This window comes from Ursus maritimus, unplaced genomic scaffold (assembly GCF_017311325.1).
Source record: "Ursus maritimus isolate PB19 unplaced genomic scaffold, ASM1731132v1 scaffold_17, whole genome shotgun sequence".
NCBI lineage: Eukaryota > Metazoa > Chordata > Mammalia > Carnivora > Ursidae > Ursus > Ursus maritimus.
The window spans coordinates 13995111-14003209 of record NW_024424119.1 but is presented as its reverse complement, the minus strand read 5'-3'; the positions used below and the strand labels follow the sequence as shown (position 1 = coordinate 14003209).

At 45.8% G+C, this 8099-nt stretch overlaps 1 pseudogene; it reads right to left on the bottom strand.

Annotated features, from left to right (window-relative positions):
• On the bottom strand, nucleotides 1-6552 carry LOC121103068 (annotated as a pseudogene).
• Between the last annotated feature and the right edge of the window lie 1547 nt (nucleotides 6553-8099).

The window sequence follows — 8099 nt, the reverse complement described above, 5'->3', positions numbered from 1 at the left end:
TCATTTCTTGCGCCTTAGTCCTTCTTGCAAGATCGTTGATGAAAACAAGGAGCTCGTGATTTCTGCTCTGACAGTCTCCCAGGCACAAGGGCTGTATTGCTTCTCTTGCAGGTAGAGGGAGATTCTTTGGAAGTAGTTCCTCAGGATGGAGTCCACATTCATGCCAGGAGTCTCTCCCACTCGCGCCGCCTGCATGGGACAGGCTTCCAGGACGCTCAGCTGCTCAGAAAGTCCCGAGCAGAATTCTCTCTAGGAGGGTCGTGGTTCCAAGCAGCAAGATGAGGGCTCTGTGCAGAAGACGTGAAGATCTTCTGTTCATCACATGTGATCGACTCTAGAAGGCTTGAGCCTTCTGCAACTGCTTACCATCAACCACCTCCTTGGGGAAGGCAAAGTCACGGTGTACCGTCACAAGAGCTAGCAGACATTCTCTCTTCTATTTGTCCCAGAGCTAAGGCCCTCCAGGCAAACAGGCCATGGTTCTGAGGCAGGTCACAACCCAGAGAGCAGAGGGAGTTGCCGCTGAGCACCACCAGGGCCACCAAGAAGGAGAAGGGCAGGGCCACTGGGGATCCTGCAGAGGCTGCTGGCCTGGCTGGGGTGGGCAAGTCTGGGAACCGTGGCTCAGGTTCTCTGAGCATCTTGCCTTGTGCGTGTGCCTCAAGTAGGGGACTTAGAGTTTCAATTTCTGAACGTTTCCCTTACTTTCTACTTCTTTGCTTTCCTTAGGCACTTTCTACTTGGCTTAGAGCATGGGTTTCTCAACCATGTATTATTTTTTTCATCATTGTGTCTTGTCTCCAGACTCTTTCTGGATGCTTTTAACTCAACCTTCCAAGAAAACTTAAGAGCATGAATACACAATTTATATATAGAGAGAGTTGTGTATTGTATTTCTTTCTGTGCTTTATAGATACAAGGAAAGTGTAGGGTTTATCCAATTCGGTTAAGATAGACTAAACACTTTAAGCCAAGTTCAAGCCATTGATGCTTAAGTAATAACTAAGCTTGATATGTACCTTATAATTTCTTACAGATATAAGTTATAACATGAAAGTACATATGCAAAGTAACAACTTAGAAAAGACAGAATGATTTCAGTGGACTTAAACATTTAAAATCATTCCAAATCACTAGAATCACATGAAAACGTAGCGATTTACTTAACATTTGGTTTTAGTGTACTGAATTTCAGTGTTGTCATAGGACAAAATCATTTTTCACTTCACCTGCTACTAGACACTCTTTGAAGGTATTGTCAAAATATTTTTTCGGTGTAGCACTAGACAATTACTGATGTGTTGGACAAGTTTTGTAGAAATAAATAATAATATATAATTTGTATTTTGTTGCCAAAGCCCACATCACATCAAATCTCAGACAAGCAACAACCACAAGACAGCCAATGGCAGGTCAGAAGTGTTGGGCGATCACTTCTCCAGGTAAGACATTGAGATCCAGGAAATGATGGAGAGAAACTCTTTCAATCCTAAGATTGTCTGATTTCGGTTTGTCGCAAGGATCTTGCAGACAGTTTGTGTGTCATCCAAGCATTCTATGTCATTGTTTCTTGTATAAGACCCAAGAAAACCCACAATGAGACGATAAATACTAAGGTTGTGTTAGACCACTCCAAGCCTGTGCCAAGGCCTCCCAGCAGGTGGCTCGGTGCTCATCTAGACATGAACGTGGGTGAAGATTGTGTTTTGCCAGGCACACCTCACTGACAAGGTAGTAACCACCTCTAGAACATTTTTCCTCTGGAGTGACTGGAGCTCACCACCGCCTCGACCACTTTAGAGGATGGGCTCACCATGTCCTGAGGACTTAGGTTCCCCAACGGTGCAGGGGCTGGCTTCCTTTGTGAGCAAAGCCACATTGCTGCGTAGATCCTGCCTCACCCCTGGAGTACGTGACGCAGCTCTCAGTGCTGACCCCTCCTCCTCCTCTCCTGACCAGGCATCAAAAGTGTCAGCAGCCTCAGATGCTGAGGGTGAACGATTGTGTTGTCCACTTAGGGAAAGACCCACCTGGAATCGTTGCTTCACCTTGAGTTTGGGAATATGTTTCTCACGACAGCTCTTACTTTTCCATTTTTTCATTTTTAGTAGGCTCCACACACAGGTGGAGCCCAACGTGGGGGCTTGAACCCACAGTCTGAGATCAAGGACTGAGATGAGTGTAAGAAACAGATCCTTAAGGGACTGAGCCCCCCAGGCGCCCTATTGTTCCAATTTTACCGAAACGACTGAACACTTGTTAGGCTCGTAATTGCTGAGCGGGCACGGGAACCCACTGGATTCTGTCTCTGGTGAAACTTCCAACAAAAATACCAATGACTTGAGAAGTTCCTTCAGTCTGCGTCCTTCATGAGGCATCTCAGCATGGTCATCTGCCCAGTTCAGAATGCGGGGGGCCGAGGGCCCAGGCTGTGACGCTAGGAGAAACAGCCTTCTTGCCTCTCCTTAGTCATGCCATTGCATTTTCACTCTCAGTAACTACACCAAGAAGATCTGCATGACTTAATCTTTTCGTCCACAGTGCTTCACGGACACACACCGGCCTTGCTGCGCCTGCCTCCTCTTCTACGTCATCGCGAGGATCATGGGCCTAAAGGAAGTGAAAGAAAGGCCAAGGGGCTGCACCGGTTTTCTATCACTTTCAAGACATCCGCTTCTGTTTCTCATCAACTTTCCTAGAGAGCCAAACATGACAGTGGTGTGTGGGGAGGGGCAGACAGATGTTCCGTCTGAACGTCACAGAAGTGAAAAGAGTGGCTCTGTTGAGGAAATGCCAGAGTGTAAGCAAGTAGCAAAATTGATGCGGCAAATATCGGGAGGCCAGCTCGGCAGAGGAAGCATGAAGGCTGCACCGAGTTACCCTAAGTCAGGAAAGTGGCTGCTCTGGGCCAGAGGCTCACACGAGACCAGCTCCTGGGGCCCCGGGCAGCCCTCAGCTTGGCAAGACCAGCCACCTGAGTTTTCTTTCATTCAAACCACATGTGCTCAGCGGTGAGGAGAGATGAGAGGAGTCACACCAACCAGCTCACAAGAGGCTGGCGACCAGCACCCCAGCTGCTCACCCTCCGTGGAAGGAGAGAGGATACTCGCCCTGCCTGAGCGCTCGACCTACTTGAGAAATCCACTCAGGCCAGGAAGCTTGCCTTGATACATCTAGTATTAAGGCCAAGGGAACGGAATGATCCTGAATAATTCTGCTCTTCCTCTGGATAAGAACAGTGATGATGATGTTTTATGATGATAACACTAAAGCTGATTGCAGGCTAACTCTTCTGAGATCCTTGAAATCCTTAACTCTATCTTCTCAACATCTCCACTTGGATCAGGCGTATTTATACAGCTGTTTGGAGAGAAGTCGAAACCCAGAGGAGTGAATTATTCTGAAGGTACCGAGGTCGAACGTTAAGGAGTTGTGAGATAATGGCTTGTCTGGAAGCACCTGTTAGAAAGTGCGATGGATAGAAATGGACAGAGGATTGAAGAGCCAGGAGAGGAAATGGCATGAAATCGGTCGGGAGGGGAGTGTGAGGGATCAAGGATTCCAGATTCCACTTCAGAGGCCAGAGGGTTGTCGTCTCTTGTTGTGTGTGGTCCCAGGGGGTGTGGTGTGAGTCAACTGAACGACTGACTTGAAGTTCTAAGGAAAAGTTGACAGAATCCCTTCTAAATACTCATAAGGCACTAGACTTTTCTGCCAGTTGAAACAGAAGTTTGCAGCTGGCACTGGAGTAACCTTACTTCCTTCCGCTACCCCGCCGGCTGGTGTCGTGTCGGTGTCACCCCTGCTGGGGACACTGCTATGGGCCACGTCCGCATAGGAGACCTCTGTGCTCCCAGCGTCCACTTGAATTGTCTCAGTCTCGGGAAGAAAAATAAGACTTACGGACCATATAGAAATCATTCCTTGGTGAAAGACGCAATGCTAGGTGTCTTTAAAGTGCACGAGGTCAGGTAATATTCACAATATTCTGCCATAATCGTTCAATCTGTTTTTACTCCTGAATTTTACTCAACCCACTCTTACTCTATGGATTCCCATGATCCATGTATTTTCATCTGATTTTGACCAATGTGTTTTCTTTGCTCTGGATATTAAGAAAGAGAATGCCTGACCCAGTTTCCCACGCTCATTGTTGAAGAACGTCTGTCAGTCTTTATGTGCATGAGAATTTTGTTATTTGGGGATCCACCAAAGATTATGGTATTCCTAAATGTGGAAACATTGCCAGTGAGTAGCAGAAAAGAATTCTTATCGTATCCAACTCTTTAGAAAACGAAATGTGGCGTAGAGCTGCTGTAGTAAACAGGGTCCCGATGAGGAGTTAAGGAACCTATTTAATAAAGCCAATAATCAAAGGAACCGTTATTTTATCAATAGGAATAGATAATTTGATGAAGGATTGAATGAGTTATCTATTCCTGCCCAGTGAGTTCTTAAAGCTGAACAGTTCACCGATAATGCAAGGTAGTAAGAATCAGGACAGGATACACCGTTGAACGTAGTTAAGTCACGATTCGGTCTGAATACAATATTAAAGACATTAACATGATTTGCCAGAACATCAATTCCATGGATGACCCAGGAAGAAGGCAATGACATGAAAGGGCAAATTATGCACACAAAAACCGACCCACATTATTCCCAGATCCCATGCTGTATTCTTCTCCACTTCAGAGGTGCTGACTTCTCTTATTCCTGCTCCCACCTGCTCCATGGCGGTCTCTGCTTCTGCGTTCCACCAGACCGACTCTCAGGAAAGGCAGCAAAGGCATCTATTCTGACTTAGCAGGCAGTTGCAATCCACATCTTCCAGGAATCCACTGATGCTCCCCAAAGCACATTGATTTCCTTAGATACGCTCATCAGCATCCTCCTTGTGACCCTGTACTGTATGGCCAGAAGTCCACTGTCTCCCTGTGGCTCCTCTGCTCTCCCTTTCACTTGGAGAGCTTCAGAATCAAGTTTATTCTGTTTCTCACACTACAGCGTCCCCAGGGACCACCTCTGTTTCTAGCTTTCCCTGCTAGATATGGACCTCAGCCAGTGGTGTTTCTTGTCAAATCGGCTCACCTCTCCCTGACTTGGACATTTGTGCCTCCACGTCTACCAGTCCCCTGTAGAGGGATCCACCGCTTTCATGTGTACTGGCTGACCTTCTCCGTTCTAGCTGCAGGTGAGAGAATTTACTTCCTTCTCTTCTTCATTATAACACTAAGTATGGTGATTGTTTATAAATTCCTATGCCTACAACCAGCTGATATAGATACCTGGAACTGTATTTATTTTGTCCTAAAGCCTAAGGGCTGGAGGAAGTTGCCTTAGCGGACGTCCGTTGGTATTTCCGATGTTAATGTAGTATGATAGGTAAATGCATTCTGCGTCCGATTTCCAATGGAGTTGCACAATTGGACTTGGTGTTACCCTTTCAAAAACTCCCATAAAAAGTTCAATAAGAAAAAATTGATGAGCTGGTTAAATATCAAAAATAGATTTTATTATATTCTGCAATGTAAAGGTGCACATAATATATGAAATAATCTGAATCTTAAAAGTATTTACATACATAAATATTTAAATAGATAAATAAACGTGAGCATGGTCATCCGGAAGCAACTACTGCTTGTGGGTTGACATGTTCTAGAAACACTGGAAAAATCGACTCTGTTCATGTCACCAGGACAGCAGAAATGAGAGTCTTTGACACGCCCTCCGTCGGGAAAGTGTGATATTCTCAGTCAGAGAGTTCATTTCCGTGTTGAAATGGGTCTCATTTCTTGCGCCTTAGTCCTTCTTGCAAGATCGTTGATGAAAACAAGGAGCTCGTGATTTCTGCTCTGACGTCTCCCAGGCACAAGGGCTGTATTGCTTCTCTTGCAGGTAGGAGATTCTGAAGTAGTTCCTCAGGATGGAGTCCACATTCATGCCGGAGTCTCTCCCAATCCCGCCGCCTGCATGGGACAGGCTTCCAGAGACGCTCAGCTGCTCAGAAAGTCCCGGGGAATTCCTCTAGGAGGGTCATGTTCCAAGCAGCAGATGAGGGCTCTGTGCAGAAGACGTGGAAGATCTTCTGGTTCATCACGTACGACCGAGAGGCTTGAGCCTTCTGCAACTTTGCCATCAACCACCTCCTTGGGGAAGGCAAAGTCACGTGTGTACCCGTCACAAGAGCTAGCAGACATTCTCTTCATTTGTCCCAGAGCTCAAGGCCCTCCAGGCAAACAGGCCATGGTTCTGAGGCAGGTCACAGCCCAGAGAGCAGAGGGAGTTGCCGCTGAGCACCACCAGGGCCACCAAGAAGGAGAAGGGCAGGGCCATTGGGGATCCTGCAGAGGCTGCTGGCCTGGCTGGGGTGGGCAAGTCTGGGAACCGTGGCTCTAGGTTCTCTGAGCATCTTGCCTTGTGCGTGTGCCTTAAGTAGGGGACTTAGGAGTTTTCAATTTCTGAACGTTTCCCTTACTTTCTACTTCTCTTTTTGCTTTCCTTAGGCACTTTCTACTTGGGTTTAGAGCATGGGTTTCTCAACCATGTATTATTTTTTTCATCATTGTGTCTTGTCTCCAGACTCTTTCTGGATGCTTTTAACTCAACCTTCCAAGAAAACTTAAGAGCATGAATACACAATTTATATATAGAGAGAGTTGTGTATTGTATTTCTTTCTGTGCTTTATAGATACAAGGAAAGTGTAGGGTTTATCCAATTCGGGGTTAAGATAGACTAAACACTTTAAGCTAAAAGTTCAAGCTATTGATGCTTAAGTAATAACTAAGTTTGATATGTGACTTATAATTTCTTTACAGATATAAGTTATAACATAGAAAGTACATATGCAAAGTAACAACTTCTGAAAAGACAGAATGATTTCAGTGGACTTAAACATTTAAAATCATTCCAAATCACTAGAATCACATGAAAACGTAAAGGATTTACTTAACATTTGGTTTTAGTGTACTGAATTTCAGTGTTGCCTCATAGGACAAAATCATTTTTCACTTCACCTGCTACTAGACACTCTTGAAGGTATTGTCAAAATATTTTTTCTGTGTAGCACTAGACAATTACTGATGTGTTGGACAAGTTTTGTAGAAATAAATAATAATATATAATTTGTATTTTGTTGCCAAAGCCCACATCACATCAAATCTCAGACAAGCAACAACCACAAGACAGCCAATGGCAGGTCAGAAGTAAGCAAGGATCACCTCTCCAGGTAAGACATTGAGATCCAGGAAATGATGGAGAGAAACTCTTTCAATCCTAAGTGATTGGTCTTATTCCTGGTTTGTCGCAAGGATCTTGCAGACAGTTTGTGTGTCATCCAAGCATTCTATGTCATTGTTTCTTGTATAAGACCCAAGAAAACCCAATGAGAGACGATAAATACTAAGGTTGTGTTAGACCACTCCAAGCCTGTGCCGCGTCCCCCAGCAGGTGGCCTGGTGCTCATCTAGACATGAACGGGTGAAGATTGTGTTTTGCCAGGCACACCTCACTGACAAGGTAGTAACCACCTCTAGGAACATTTTTCCTCTGGAGTGACTGAGTGTCTTCCACCGGGGCTCTCTGGGACTCACTCCCTGAGGGCGGGCTCACCATGTCCTGAGGACTTTAGGTTCCCCAACGGTGCAGGGGCTGGTTTCCTTGTGAGCAAAGCCATTACTGCTGCTAGATCCTTGCCCTCACCCCTGGAGTGTTTGTGCGGGGACGCGAGCTCTCAGTGCTGACCTCCTCCTCCTCTCCTGACCAGGCATCAAAAGTGTCAGCAGCCCTCAGATGCTGAGGGTGAACGATTGTGTTGTCCACTTAGGGGAAAGACCCACCTGGAATCGTTTCACCTTGAGTTTGGGAATATGTTTCTCACGACAGCTCTTACTTTTCCATTTTTTCATTTTTTTTAGTAGGCTCCACACACAGGGTGGAGCCCAACGTGGGGCTTGAACTCACAGTCTGAGATCAAGGACTGAGATGAGTGTAAGAAACAGATCCTTAAGGGACTGAGCCCCCCAGGCGCCCCTATTGTTCCAATTTTACTGAAACGACTGAACACTTGTTAGGCTCGTAATTGCTGAGCGGGGCACGG